This window comes from Megalops cyprinoides, chromosome 16, assembly GCF_013368585.1.
Source record: "Megalops cyprinoides isolate fMegCyp1 chromosome 16, fMegCyp1.pri, whole genome shotgun sequence".
NCBI lineage: Eukaryota > Metazoa > Chordata > Actinopteri > Elopiformes > Megalopidae > Megalops > Megalops cyprinoides.
Genome location: NC_050598.1, coordinates 33,615,596 through 33,631,956, shown reverse-complemented (window position 1 = coordinate 33,631,956; position 16,361 = coordinate 33,615,596). Strand labels below are relative to the sequence as shown.

At 50.2% G+C, this 16,361-nt stretch overlaps 1 long non-coding RNA gene across 1 annotated transcript; it reads left to right on the top strand.

Moving 5' to 3' along the window:
• The first annotated feature begins 8,919 nt into the window (after positions 1-8,919).
• LOC118790791 lies at positions 8,920-10,902 on the top strand. The gene is made up of 2 exons (XR_005005526.1): positions 8,920-9,002; positions 10,827-10,902. It is a non-coding gene; the product is annotated as an uncharacterized LOC118790791 (long non-coding RNA).
• The last annotated feature ends 5,459 nt before the right edge of the window (positions 10,903-16,361 follow it).

Here is a 16,361-nt window from a genome sequence, read left to right as displayed (position 1 = left end):
CATTGCGCTTTCTGTGCAACACGGCCGCTTACCTGCAGCGTATCCTCACCATTGCTCTCTCCTCTCTGTGCAACACGGCCGCTTACCTGCAGCGGATCCTCACCATTGCTCTCTCCTCTCTGTGCAACACGGCCGCTTACCTGCAGCGTATCCTCACCATTGCGCTCTCCTCTCTGTGCAACACGGCCGCTTACCTGCAGCGTATCCTCACCATTGCGCTCTCTGTGCAACACGGCCGCTTACCTGCAGCGTATCCTCACCATTGCGCTCTCCTCTCTGTGCAACACGGCCGCTTACCTGCAGCGTATCCTCACCATTGCGCTCTCTGTGCAACACGGCCGCTTACCTGCAGCGTATCCTCACCATTGCGCTCTCTGTGCAACACGGCCGCTTACCTGCAGCGTATCCTCACCATTGCGCTCTCTGTGCAACACGGCCGCTTACCTGCAGCGTATCCTCACCATTGCTCTCTCCTCTCTGTGCAACACGGCCGCTTACCTGCAGCGTATCCTCACCATTGCGCTCTCTGTGCAACACGGCCGCTTACCTGCAGCGTATCCTCACCATTGCGCTCTCCTCTCTGTGCAACACGGCCGCTTACCTGCAGCGTATCCTCACCATTGCTCTCTCCTCCCTGTGCAACACGGCCGCTTACCTGCAGCGTATCCTCACCATTGCGCTCTCCTCTCTGCTGCAACACGGCCGCTTACCTGCAGCGTATCCTCACCATTGCTCTCTCCTCTCTGTGCAACACGGCCGCTTACCTGCAGCGTATCCTCACCATTGCTCTCTCCTCTCTGTGCAACACGGGCGGTTACCTGCAGCGTGTCCTCACCATTGCGCTCTCTGTGCAACACGGCCGCTTACCTGCAGCGTATCCTCACCATTGCTCTCTCCTCTCTGTGCAACACGGCCGCTTACCTGCAGCGTATCCTCACCATTGCGCTCTCTGTGCAACACGGCCGCTTACCTGCAGCGTATCCTCACCATTGCTCTCTCCTCTCTGTGCAACACGGCCGCTTACCTGCAGCGGATCCTCACCATTGCGCTCTCTGTGCAACACGGCCGCTTACCTGCAGCGGATCCTCACCATTGCGCTCTCCTCTCTGTGCAACACGGCCGCTTACCTGCAGCGGATCCTCACCATTGCGCTCTCTGTGCAACACGGCCGCTTACCTGCAGCGTATCCTAACCATTGCTCTCTCCTCTCTGGGCAACACGGCCGCTTACCTGCAGCGTATCCTCACCATTGCTCTCTCCTCTCTGTGCAACACGGCCGCTTACCTGCAGCGTATCCTCACCATTGCGCTCTCCTCTCTGTGCAACACGGCCGCTTACCTGCAGCGTATCCTCACCATTGCTCTCTCCTCTCTGTGCAACACGGCCGCTTACCTGCAGCGTATCCTCACCATTGCACTCTCTGTGCAACACGGCCGCTTACCTGCAGCGTATCCTCACCATTGCGCTCTCTGTGCAACACGGCCGCTTACCTGCAGCGTATCCTCACCATTGCACTCTCTGTGCAACACGGCAGCTTACCTGCAGCGGATCCTCACCATTGCTCTCTCCTCCCTGTGCAACACGGCCGCTTACCTGCAGCGTATCCTCACCATTGCTCTCTCCTCTCTGTGCAACACGGCCGCTTACCTGCAGCGGATCCTCACCATTGCTCTCTCCTCCCTGTGCAACACGGCCGCTTATCTGCAGCGTATCCTCACCATTGCGCTCTCCTCTCTGCTGCAACACGGCCGCTTACCTGCAGCGTATCCTCACCATTGCGCTCTCCTCTCTGCTGCAACACGGCCGCTTATCTGCAGCGTATCCTCACCATTGCGCTGTCCTCTCTGTGCAACACAGCCGCCTACCTGCAGCGTATCCTCACCATTGCGCTCTCTGTGCAACACGGCCGCTTACCTGCAGCGTATCCTGACCATTGCGCTCTCCTCTCTGTGCAACACGGCCGCTTACCTGCAGCGTATCCTCACCATTGCTCTCTCCTCTCTGTGCAACACGGCCGCTTACCTGCAGCGGATCCTCACCATTGCGCTCTCTGTGCAACACGGCCGCTTACCTGCAGCGTATCCTCACCATTGAGCTCTCTGTGCAACACGGCCGCTTACCTGCAGCGTATCCTCACCATTGCTCTCTCCTCTCTGTGCAACACGGCCGCTTACCTGCAGCGTATCCTCACCATTGCGCTCTCTGTGCAACACGGCCGCTTACCTGCAGCGTATCCCCACCATTGCGCTCTCCTCTCTGTGCAACACGGCCGCTAACCTGCAGCGGATCCTCACCATTGCGCTCTCCTCTCTGTGCAACACGGCCGCTTACCTGCAGCGGATCCTCACCATTGCGCTCTCTGTGCAACACGGCCGCTTACCTGCAGCGGATCCTCACCATTGCGCTCTCCTCTCTGTGCAACACGGCCGCTTACCTGCAGCGGATCCTCACCATTGCGCTCTCCTGTGCAACACGGCCGCTTACCTGCAGCGTATCCTAACCATTGCTCTCTCCTCTCTGTGCAACACGGCCGCTTACCTGCAGCGTATCCTCACCATTGCTCTCTCCTCTCTGTGCAACACGGCCGCTTACCTGCAGCGTATCCTCACCATTGCGCTCTCCTCTCTGTGCAACACGGCCGCTTACCTGCAGCGTATCCTCACCATTGCTCTCTCCTCTCTGTGCAACACGGCCGCTTACCTGCAGCGTATCCTCACCATTGCACTCTCTGTGCAACACGGCCGCTTACCTGCAGCGTATCCTCACCATTGCGCTCTCTGTGCAACACGGCCGCTTACCTGCAGCGTATCCTCACCATTGCACTCTCTGTGCAACACGGCAGCTTACCTGCAGCGGATCCTCACCATTGCTCTCTCCTCCTGTGCAACACGGCCGCTTACCTGCAGCGTATCCTCACCATTTCTCTCTCCTCTCTGTGCAACACGGCCGCTTACCTGCAGCGGATCCTCACCATTGCTCTCTCCTCCCTGTGCAACACGGCCGCTTATCTGCAGCGTATCCTCACCATTGCGCTCTCCTCTCTGCTGCAACACGGCCGCTTACCTGCAGCGTATCCTCACCATTGCGCTCTCCTCTCTGCTGCAACATGGCCGCTTATCTGCAGCGTATCCTCACCATTGCGCTGTCCTCTCTGTGCAACACAGCCGCCTACCTGCAGCGTATCCTCACCATTGCGCTCTCTGTGCAACACGGCCGCTTACCTGCAGCGTATCCTGACCATTGCTCTCTCCTCTCTGTGCAACACGGCCGCTTACCTGCAGCGTATCCTCACCATTGCGCTCTCCTCTCTGTGCAACACGGCCGCTTACCTGCAGCGTATCCTCATCATTGCGCTCTCTGTGCAACACGGCCGCTTACCTGCAGCGGATCCTCACCATTGCGCTCTCTGTGCAACACGGCCGCTTACCTGCAGTGGATCCTCACCATTGCGCTCTCTGTGCAACACGGCCGCTTACCTGCAGCGTATCCTCACCATTGCACTCTCCTCTCTGTGCAACACGGCCGCTTACCTGCAGCGTATCCTCACCATTGCGCTCTCCTCTCTGTGCAACACGGCCGCTTACCTGCAGCGTATCCTCACCATTGCTCTCTCCTCTCTGTGCAACACGGCCGCTTACCTGCAGCGTATCCTCACCATTGCGCTCTCCTCTCTGCTGCAACACGGCCGCTTACCTGCAGCGTATCCTCACCATTGCGCTCTCTGTGCAACACGGCCGCTTACCTGCAGCGTATCCTCACCATTGCTCTCTCCTCTCTGTGCAACACGGCCGCTTACCTGCAGCGTATCCTCACCATTGCGCTCTCTGTGCAACACGGCCGCTTACCTGCAGCGTATCCTCACCATTGCTCTCTCCTCTCTGTGCAACACGGCCGCTTACCTGCAGCGTATCCTCACCATTGCTCTCTCCTCTCTGTGCAACACGGCCGCTTACCTGCAGCGTATCCTCACCATTGCGCTCTCCTCTCTGCTGCAACACGGCCGCTTACCTGCAGCGTATCCTCACCATTGCGCTCTCTGTGCAACACGGCCGCTTACCTGCAGCGTATCCTCACCATTGCGCTCTCTGTGCAACACGGCCGCTTACCTGCAGCGTATCCTCACCATTGCGCTCTCCTCTCTGTGCAACACGGCCGCTTACCTGCAGCGTATCCTCACCATTGCGCTCTCTGTGCAACACGGCCGCTTACCTGCAGCGTATCCTCACCATTGCGCTCTCTGTGCAACACGGCCGCTTACCTGCAGCGTATCCTCACCATTGCTCTCTCCTCTCTGTGCAACACGGCCGCTTACCTGCAGCGTATCCTCACCATTGCGCTCTCTGTGCAACACGGCCGCTTACCTGCAGCGTATCCTCACCATTGCGCTCTCCTCTCTGTGCAACACGGCCGCTTACCTGCAGCGTATCCTCACCATTGCGCTCTCCTCTCTGTGCAACACGGCTGCTTACCTGCAGCGGATCCTCACCATTGCGCTCTCTGTGCAACACGGCCGCTTACCTGCAGCGTATCCTCACCATTGTGCTCTCCTCTCTGTGCAACACGGCCGCTTACCTGCAGCGGATCCTCACCATTGCTCTCTCCTCTCTGTGCAACACGGCCGCTTACCTGCAGCGTATCCTCACCATTGCGCTCTCTTCTCTGTGCAACACGGCCGCTTACCTGCAGCGTATCCTCACCATTGCGCTCTCCTCTCTGTGCAACACGGCCGCTTACCTGCAGCGTATCCTCACCATTGCTCTCTCCTCTCTGTGCAACACGGCCGCTTACCTGCAGCGTATCCTCACCATTGCGCTCTCTGTGCAACACGGCCGCTTACCTGCAGCGTATCCTCACTATTGCGCTCTCTGTGCAACACGGCCGCTTACCTGCAGCGTATCCTCACCATTGCGCTCTCCTCTCTGCTGCAACACGGCCGCTTACCTGCAGCGTATCCTCACCATTGCACTCTCTGTGCAACACGGCCGCTTACCTGCAGCGTATCCTCACCATTGCTCTCTCCTCTCTGTGCAACACGGCCGCTTACCTGCAGCGTATCCTCACCATTGCGCTCTCCTCTCTGCTGCAACACGGCCACTTACCTGCAGCGTATCCTCACCATTGCACTCTCTGTGCAACACGGCCGCTTACCTGCAGCGTATCCTCACCATTGCGCTCTCCTCTCTGTGCAACACGGCCGCTTACCTGCAGCGTATCCTCACCATTGCGCTCTCTGTGCAACACGGCCGCTTACCTGCAGCGTATCCTCACCATTGCGCTCTCCTCTCTGTGCAACACGGCCGCTTACCTGCAGCGTATCCTCACCATTGCACTCTCCTCTCTGTGCAACACGGCCGCTTACCTGCAGCGTATCCTCACCATTGCGCTCTCCTCTCTGTGCAACACGGCCGCTTACCTGCAGCGGATCCTCACCATTGCGCTGTCTGTGCAATACGGCCGCTTACCTGCAGCGTATCCTCACCATTGCGCTCTCCTCTTTGTTGCAACACGGCCGCGTACCTGCAGCGTATCCTCACCATTGCGCTCTCCTCTCTGTGCAACACGGCCGCTTACCTGCAGCGTATCCTCACCGTTGCGCTCTCCTCTCTGCTGCAACACGGCTGCTTACCTGCAGCGTATCCTCACCATTGCGCTCTCCTCTCTGTGCAACACGGCCGCTTACCTGCAGCGTATCCTCACCATTGCGTTCTCTGTGCAACACGGCCGCTTACCTGCAGCGTATCCTCACCATTGCGCTCTCCTCTTTGCTGCAACACGGCCGCGTACCTGCAGCGTATCCTCACCATTGCGCTCTCCTCTCTGTGCAACACGGCCGCTTACCTGCAGCGTATCCTCACCATTGTGCTCTCCTCTCTGTGCAACACGGCCGCTTACCTGCAGCGGATCCTCACCATTGCTCTCTCCTCTCTGTGCAACACGGCCGCTTACCTGCAGCGTATCCTCACCATTGCTCTCTCCTCTCTGTGCAACACAGCCGCTTACCTGCAGCGTATCCTCACCATTGCGCTCTCTGTGCAACACGGCCGCTTACCTGTAGTGTATCCTCACCATTGCTCTCTCCTCTCTGTGCAACACGGCCGCTTACCTGCAGCGTATCCTCACCATTGCGCTCTCCTCTCTGCTGCAACACGGCCGCTTACCTGCAGCGTATCCTCACCATTGCGCTCTCTGTGCAACACGGCCGCTTTCCTGCAGCGTATCCTCACCATTGCTCTCTCCTCTCTGTGCAACACGGCCGCTTACCTGCAGCGTATCCTCACCATTGCGCTCTCTGTGCAACACGGCCGCTTACCTGCAGCGTATCCTCACCATTGCGCTCTCTGTGCAACACGGCCGCTTTCCTGCAGCGTATCCTCACCATTGCTCTCTCCTCTCTGCTGCAACACGGCCGCTTACCTGCAGCGTATCCTCACCATTGCGCTGTCTGTGCAACACGGCCGCTTACCTGCAGCGGATCCTAACCATTGCGCTCTCCTCTCTGTGCAACACGGCCGCTTACCTGCAGCGTATCCTCACCATTGCGCTCTCTGTGCAACACGGCCGCTTACCTGCAGCGTATCCTCACCATTGTGCTATCCTCTCTGTGCAACACGGCCGCTTACCTGCAGCGTATCCTCATCATTGCGCTCTCCTCTCTGTGCAACACGGCCGCTTACCTGCAGCGTATCCTCACCATTGCGCTCTCCTCTCTGTGCAACACGGCCGCTTACCTGCAGCGTATCCTCACCATTGCTCTCCCTGCAGCTCCAGGCCTCTGTAGCCCTGGTCTTCACAGTGTGAGAACGATGCCCTTCAGCAGCACTGAGGTGTTCTGCTGCAGGAGTGCCCCTCCTCTGCCTCAGCGCCAGCTGCTGGTGGTGCTTGCTGCGTCTGCTGCATGTTATGGGGAAGATAACAAACAAACAAAAGCATTGCAAACACCGTTTGATCTCTTTAAGAGCGATCTCTTTAAGCATTCTGCTGGGGCTCATGAATATGGATGGAACTGCAGAACAAACAAACCAAAAACATTAAGCACAATACTCTCACAGACACACACAATACTCTCACAGACACACACAGTACTCTCACAGACACACACAGCACTCTCACAGACACACACAATACTCTCACAGACACACACAGTACTCTCACAGACACACACAGCACTCTCACAGACACACACAGCACTCTCACAGACACACACAGCACTCTCACAGACACACACAGCACTCACACAGACACACACAGCACTCTCACAGACACACACAGCACTCTCACAGACACACACAGCACTCACACAGACACACACAGCACTCACACAGACACACACAGCACTCTCACAGACACACACAGAACTCTCACAGATACACACAATACTCTCACAGACACACACAGTACTCTCACAGACACACACAGTCTCATCAACAGAGACTACATACAGGCCTATATCAATGTTATTTATCAGTTTTATTTAATGTTTATATAACCAGGTAAGTCCTATTGACATAAAAAAATCTCTCTCATGGGAGACCTGACCAAGAAGGCAGCAGGACACAGAGTTACAGATTTTTAAAAAATTCAATATGAAACATTAAAAGGCAATCACAAGATACCAAAAAAGCCTTCAAGAGAAATAACACACGGAAAAGAGAGAGATAAGAACACACAAAAGATGGAAGGACAAAGAGAGAAAGAGAGACATGAGAAAGAGGGACAGAGAGAGATCACATACAGAGTAAGAGAGGGAGAAAGAGGGAAAGAGAGGGATGGAGTAGACAACAACTTTACAACAACTTTCCCATAGCCTTGTCTTCCACAGCCCCAATAGCAGACATGAACTCAGAGACAGAAACCAGTTCCTTCAGTTTCAAATCTTTTTGCAGGCTGTTCCATGCAGAGCACTACCTTTGTTCCGGCTCTGGGGACACAGCCTCACCTCTGCTGTGCAGTTCAGGGTGAAGATGATAATAGTAAGGAAATAAAGTGGTAACATGGAAATATTAAAGTGAACTTCCTCAAGGGAGTGTATGTGAGGTACACGTTCAGGGATTTTGGACGGGGTCAAGGTTGTAGGTAGGAGAGGAGAGAAGGGCGGGGTAGGGGGGGCGATATGGCTCAGGTGGTTTGGGGTTTGCGTTTACACGTTTTGCTTCTCACTCACCGTGACTCAGCACAATATTTTGCTGAGGAAGGAGAAGGCGAGAGAAGCAAAGACGAGGGGGAAATTAACGGCCACAATAAATCAAACCTGCAAACGTGCGCTTTCCCTCTCCGAGACAGCTGCCGGCTGGAGCTGAAGGAAAATTAAATGCCAAATCGGAGACTCAGATTGTCGGCTCCTTTGAGAAATCAACACCTGCTTGTCGTGTGAAATACTGCAACATTGCTTTGTTATAAGTGCATTAGCCTGGTGATACAGTCGCGACTCGGCATTCTCTCTCCACAGCGCCGCGACGTTACGGCGGTTCCTGCACCATTAGCATGTTTTTTGCTTTGGATACTAGCACACTCACCCCGTGTCAGCCTTACACTGAAAAAGCAGGTAACCTCACAGCAAGGAGGCCACACACTCACTGTCATTCATCTGTGCCTTAACATGCGAAATATTCCAACATAATGTTTTCACAGTTTCATATTGTCTGATAGCAGTCCTCTCCATCACATTCAATGACACTTTAACCATACGTAACACGTGTGCGCCAAGGTCTACTGCGAAAGGTTATAGTAACTCTTCCTGGTATAACGAAAGCAGTTGTTTTTTCCTGTATTAATTGTTGCCACATAAATATTTAAAATGTATTTACAGCGATTATAATATATAATTTGTTACAACCACAAACTGTTTTCGTCCATCTCTGAGAAGCGATTCAATTTCCTGGGCGTTTCCGCTTATGTCCCACAGTTCAGCGAAAGGCCGCTTCGGACCGCAATGTGCGTTCATGGAGAGGAGACCAACAAACCACAAACTTGCGCCAGTCTCAGCAAAGGCGGAAGCGTGGAAGGTAACGTGTGTTCTTTCCCTCGTTTGGATTAATTAATTCACAAACAGTGTCGGCATAATGAAACGTAGACGACCACTGTTTTTGCTTTGTAGAATAGCAATGTATTCGTTCGCCTGCCTATGTTTCTTAACTGTTTAAGGAAGTACAAAAGAAAATAGTTTTTCTACACCCACGAATTAAATAACCAAAATAACGTGTTTATCCGTTACAAAAGAATTACCAACAGTTGATAGGCCATTTGGTGTCGGTATCTTTTGTCCTTATCATGCAGTCAAAAATAGGAGATCAGCCCACGTGCATTAGATGATGTCAGTGAAAATGCGTAATAATTCCGAAACGGCTCTCACGGTGTGAAACGCCACCCTGCTGCCTTCTCACACCGTACGGTGCTGCTCCCAGAATAGAAACGGAAGAACAAGCTCTGTGTATCGGGCAACAGCGCCCCAAGAGAGCACGAATACACATAGCAGATGCATTCTCAGTGTGTCGGAGAGGGAGAGAGAGGTTGAGCGGGGCTTTGCATATGACGCACTTCACACAAAGGCCTTGCACTGAGCTAAGCAGGGAACAGGGGCTTAAACACAGTCATACAATCTCTTCTGTTTCCACTGCTGCTGCAAGCATGCAAGCTTTAAGTGTATCACATATTCTGCTTTCTCCCTGTTTCTCTCTCTCTCACTCACACACACACACACACACACACACACATATTCTTTCTCATAGCCAAGGGCTCAACCATGTTCACAGATTTCACCTTGGTTTAAGAACAGACAGTGACTGTATCCAGCTGTGCTTTCATATGCCTTTTTTGCATGCAGTGGACCCAGTCTTATCCTGAGTACCATTTAATCATATTGTTAGCTGGAATCAAATTCTTGGAATATTAAATCATTTCTTTACATTATTGGCAACATTTCTAGTAAGATTCTCTTTATGGAAAACTGTTTTGAAAGTGCTTTTCATTGTGGAGTGGGGCGGATCTTTCTGCTGTTTAACCATAGAAGTTTACTGTATGACAGATAATTGCACCTTTGGGCCACCATGTCTACAGGGCCATTTACCAGAATCAAGTGTGTTTGTATGTGTGTGAGTGTGTTTGTATGTCTTTGATTATCTGTGTGAGAGAAAGTGTGTGCGTATGTGTTTGATGTGTGTAATTGTGTATGAGTGATTGTCTCTGTGTGTGTGTGTGTGTGAGAGAGAGAGAGAGTGCATCTGTGTATGTCTCTATGTAATTGTGTGTGTATGTGTGTGTGTGTGTGTGTGTGTGTGTGTGTGTGTGTGAGAGAGAGAGAGAGAGAGAGAGAGAGAGATCTCTGTATCTGTGTGTGTCTCTATGTAATTGTGTGTGTGTGTGTGAGAGAGAGAGAGAGAGTGTATCTGTGTGTGTCTCTATGTAACTGTGTGTGTGTGTGCGCTTGTGTGTGTGTGTGTGTGAGCGTGGGTGATTGTGTGTGAATGTGAGTGTGTGCAGGTCAGCTAACATGGCTCGGCAGTGATGCTGTTTGATCTCCTTGTTTTTCCCTCAGCTGTGTAGCAAGCATTGTGCTGCCTTTGTGCCATTTTATTGGAATTAAAGATTCTTTTTCAGGTGAAGCTAACAATTTGGAAGAGACCTGTAAAGCATTAAAATGACAGCAGGATACTGGGATGCTTAAAAATGGCTAGCTTGATAAAACATACACAATAGAAACTGTGCCATGAATCTTACAGTATAATCCTGTACTGAGCACACTCACAGACTGTAGCAAATGTTCAGCTGTTGCAGTCATGTTGTGGACAAAGTGCTTTTGAATTGAAAGTGAGTTTTTCCTGAAACTTCAGGAGCTGAGATGGTGACATGCTTGCTGTGCGTCGCTGTGACATCACTTCCTCTCCCGCGGATGGTGTGGTAGACAGGGTATGTAAAGCATTTTGATAGTCACTTTGTGAAGAATTTCATGCATTAATATTCAGCTGGTCATAGTTGTGTAAATGTTCGTTGCTGTGTGGGATCTATTCAGAGGTATGATACACAGTGTATGTGTGCAGTTCAAGGTTTTAACACATTGTTTAAATGCTGAACCTTGGCATAATGAGATAAATAGCTTGCATTTATCTTGGTCTTTTTTAGTTTGGTATACTGTAGTCATGGTGCTGATGCTTTTGGTGTAGTAAACAAACAGCGCATTTCATTTAACAGCAGTGCACACATGGGCATATCTTAAAGAGAACATATACAGAAGTATGATATTCATTTTAATTAGCTGTATTGATGTGTATTATTTATAGATTGCTGTACTGTTGTTAACACAGCCTGACTTGTAGCTCTTGCTGTTCACTTTAAACATCCGGCCTGGAATTTCATGCCATATCCAGGCCTGCAAGGATTCTGCTTTTGTTTTTGAGAATGCAGGGCTATCATAACTAAATTTGGCAGAATAATATTTTTGGTTCAAAGGGATTATTCAGTCAATGAAGAAACAAGGTTGAAAGGTGCAATCTTCTGTCACAGACAGAAACCTACCTGGAATAATTTCCCTTCTGAACATGAAGTAAATAGGATCTCTGAGGTCACATGGATTACTTTGACTTTTGTATTTTCACACAGAATTCATTGTGCTCATCCAGTGTGCTTAGTCCCTAGCCTAACTGACTCCAACCTGAGGAGGCAGTGTTTGCAGCTGTCCTTTGACTTTTCACCCAAAATACCTAAAAGGTCCAGCAATCGAGAGCGCAGTAGAAATGAGCTGGTGACTGTGGTTACAGACGGACTGTTTGTTCCGGTGGAATCCTGCAGAATGCTGTCCCTCACTCACTGTGTGTAAGTGAATCAATGTACCCACACTTGTAGAGAAATGGTCTGAAAGGTTTGAAACACTGCTTTTGGTGGCCTTTGTCTCCTCCTTTATGTATCAACTGCAAATGTATGCAGTTTTACAGGAAAATTCTTATTTAATTACTTAATTAAATTCTTAATTAATAGTCTGGATTGTCTTTATTTTAATTGTACACTTTGGTGTCATATTGTAGTTATAATCATCATCATTGTCCTTATTATGTCACAAGGAGGACATAGTTATGCAGTGTTGTGGCTGCTAGAGGCTTGATAGTGTAGCCTGTTCCCAATGACCTGCAGGGTCACACTACTCCTCTACAGGGCCGCACTCACAGACTACACACATGCCAGACCCTCTGTCTGTTTACACAGCCACACATACTGCCCCAGGGATCAGGGTAAATCCCCAAAGAGCATTTGTTGATTTTATGTGGGTCATCCATTTTAAGAAAGATTTAAACTTCAGACATTCACCTCAGTCAGCCACTGGGAGAAATGCTAGTCCGACCAACAATTCGTGGGGTTTACCCTAGCCCTCTGAATCCCTCTACTGTGAAAACTCACCTGGATTTAGTCACTGCTAACATGCATCCCATAATCATGTAGAGCACTGCATAAGCTTTACCCTGAGGCTGTGGGTCTTTATGATTCCACACTTTGCTGGATGTCTCGATTCTCCTTGACATCACCACCCTTGACATCAGGAAAGAGTGCTTTTTGGACAGCTATGTGGTTGTTAGTTCAACAGATGGTGCTTGTTTAATGTCTTAGACTCATTCACTTTTACATAAATGATGTAACATGATTACCATGCACACATACACATACACATACTCATATACTTAACATGATGTACCACTTCACTAGCAACAAGCAGCAATACACTTGCAGAATCTACACAAACCAGAAAGCCAAAATAGATATAAAAATATTTTATTGCATAATTCTGGGGAAACATTTTTATATACTGTGAGAAATACCACATCAGTGCCTCTAAGTTATCTAAATTGGTTTCTTATGATATGTTGTGTGGCTGTCTGCCCTGCTTCTGAGAAAAATACAAAACAACAGTGAGGGCTAAAGTCCAGACAGACAAAGGCCCAGAAGGAGGTTCCTCTGTTCTTCCTGTGGTCTTCCAGTCCCCTGGTTCACAGCTCCCTGCTTACATGCCCAAGCATTAAAAGCTCGATGCTCTGCATGATGCTGAAATCAGAGCGAATGCCATCTTTGGCACTGTTAAAGATAAGAGTAGTATAACATCTTTTGATATAATCTTTCCATAAGGAAAAAATAAACATGCAACTGATAACATTTTAACAAAGGCAGAGATGGGGAAACTCAACACCAGCTAGCAATGTCAGAGAGGAAACTTTATAGTCCTTGCTTAGTATGTCAGAGAGGGGAACATCAGAATAACACAGCATGAGAAAATGAGAGTCCATGGAAGCACTTTTGTCTGGTTGGTTGCTCAGTGTTCATCCGCCTCATAGACATGCCCACTTCCTGCAGTGTTTGATCAGAGGAGGTTGCTTATTCTGTGGAGGGCAGTACGGCACTCCATCTCCCTGACCTCTTCCACTGAGCTACCCGCTGTACACACTGCTGAGAGTGCTGCAGGTGAGCACGCACACTGCTGAGAGCGGTGCAGGTGAGCGCGCACACTGCTGAGAGCGGTGCAGGTGAGCACACGTTTAGCCAGGAAAGCAGCCAATGCGGCCACCTCCAGGTGCAGCAGGCAGTGGGGTAGCTATGTGTGTCCAGGTGCAGCAGGCAGTGGGGTAGCTGTGTGTGTCCAGGTGCTGGATACAGCAGGCAGTGGGGTAGCTATGTGTGTCCAGGTGCAGCAGGCAGTGGGGTAGCTATGTGTGTCCAGGTGCAGCAGGCAGTGGGGTAGCTGTGTGTGTCCAGGTGCAGCAGGCAGTGGGGTAGCTGTGTGTGTCCAGGTGCAGCAGGCAGTGGGGTAGCTGTGTGTGTCCAGGTGCTGGATGCAGCAGGCAGTGGGGTAGCTGTGTGTGTCCAGGTGCAGCAGGCAGTGGGGTAGCTGTGTGTGTCCAGGTGCTGGAGCAGGCAGTGGGGTAGCTGTGTGTGAACAGGTGCAGCAGGCAGTGGGGTAGCTGTGTGTGTCCAGGTGCAGCAGGCAGTGGGGTAGCTGTGTGTGTCCAGGTGCTGGAGCAGGCAGTGAGGTAGCTGTGTGTGTCCAGGTGCTGGAGCAGACAGTGAGGTAGCTGTGTGTGTCCAGGTGCTGGAGCAGGCAGTGGGGTAGCTGTGTGTGAACAGGTGCAGCAGGCAGTGGGGTAGCTGTGTGTGTCCAGGTGCAGCAGGCAGTGGGGTAGCTGTGTGTGTCCAGGTGCAGCAGGCAGTGGGGTAGCTGTGTGTGCTTGGCTAGATGTCCCTCTACAGGGGGCAGCTCCTGCATAGGCCTGGAGTGGCATCTCTTGGACTGTCTGTGACAGCAGCCTGATACCAAAATGGCAATACACATTACATCAGATACAAAATACATATACATATCAGTTATAGTGGTGCTGAATAATATGTACTGAAATACAGTGTTTGTCTGATCTTCTCATAAATATGCTAAATTATTCAGATCTCTGGATCACGATTGGTGTTAGTGTTTCTGGACATCCGGACACGGCGATATGTCTAAAAGTCAAAACACAACACAAGGCTGATCATATATATGAAATTTTCCGTTTAGGTGTTAAACTCCCAAAGCCAGTGACTGCGTGCTGCGGGAGCGCGCCGGTCTGACGCAGCCGCGCGCACCTCCCTGCTGGCTTTAAGGCTCATGCATCCAATAGTTTGAAAAAGTGTTCATTATTCTTGACATCAAAAGCATTCCATCCAAGGCAAACCCCAAAGAATTTACAGAGTCCGACAACCTTCTATCACTGTATCACTTATCACTTACTTATGTATTACTATAGTCTACCGCTTTTCTGTACGTTATAGAAACGTTATCTTTGCTCTTTATACTTTTACTCTTTCAGATACATTTTATTAGACTGGATTCGAGTATTAACACATTTTGTAGCTTCACAGCACAGCAAAGTAGAAAAGACAGTAAGCATTGCTGTAGAGTCACAGATATATTCGTCCTGATAACGGAATTGGGCAGTTTGATCGTGATGAGACAATTGCAAACATTTGTGACTGAATTAGGGTTCCTTCGCTTATTTAGTGCACAAATCTGCCAGTATGTTGGAAGCTTTCATGATGATATTGTTCCGGTGTAAATCCGAGAAGGTGCTAATGAAGGCAGTGCAGTGAGTAGGGGATATCGGAGGGGTATGCATGCATGTGTATGGTGTGTGGGTAGCACCGTGTTAGCGGAATTAGCGTAGTCTTCATACTTTTAAAGACAAGTTATATTGAGTCTGGTAATGTGGTATGGTGTGCGATGCAGTGTGATTTGGGAAATGGTAAAGGCTACAGTAGGAAGTAATCCCCTCTGCCACGTGGCTCTGGATAAAAGCCTCTGCTAAATGACAATAACAATTAAAGATTGTATACTGTATTAAATGGCATTATATTGCATTAAATGCTCAGCTCCTGTTTGGTGTGTGAAAGTTGCTGGACTTGCAAAAGCAGATTAACTCGACTTGATCTCGCCAACGAGGGCTTTAGAAGTGAAACACGTTAAATACATGCCTTAGACTGGCACCATTGTAAGCTGCTTGAAACGACCGGCGAATCAGTTTTTTAAATGAAGCGACTCTTACACAGAGCGCTGTCTCTGGCGTCGTTTGGAGAGCAAGCAGGTGCAAATGGGCTGTTGCTGTTATCCGCAGGTTGTGCCCGCCTCACTTGTAAGTCGCTTTGGATAAAAGCATCTGCCAAATGAATAAATATAAATGTAAATTCGCGTGTGGGTGTCATTCATAAACACATAGCATCACATAAATAAATTGCAATAATATCGTAGGGTTCTTGTGGAATAGCAGTGTAGATAGAAAGATGGAAACCAGCTCTGAAATGAACAGAACTAGACCGTTTAAAACGTTTTATATGGAAGTGTTGTCAGAGAAAGTAAACGCCGAGCCTCTTGCACATGGCTGTGTGCAGTTCGTATCTGACCCACTGTGCGCCGCTGCGTCGCACCGGGCGGCAGCAGCTCCCAGCTCCTGTCTGAATGTATCACTTTTCCGATTTTATGAGCATGTCTCATGGAAGGACAACCATGCAGGTTTCAGTATATCAGTCGTCTATGATTGTGCTGTTTTGGTATTTTTGTGCGTGGTTTTTTTTTTTTGGATAATCGTTTTGACATCCAGCGTAGTAAAGCATAGTGTTTGTGCGTGTGTGCATGTGTGTGCGTGTGTGCTGTGTGTGCGTGTGGATGCTCTCACAGCCTTCCTGTTATATTAGGTTTGTGGAGGTTTGTAGTTCATAAGTTGCCGCTATAGCCCCGAATATTTTCTCCCTGAAAAAGGAGGTGTTTATAGAAAAAGAACAGACTGTGTAACAGAGCGGAACTTGACTTGCAGCGTCCGAAGGTGTGATAATATTTATTTATTATAAAGGTAGATATAACCTCC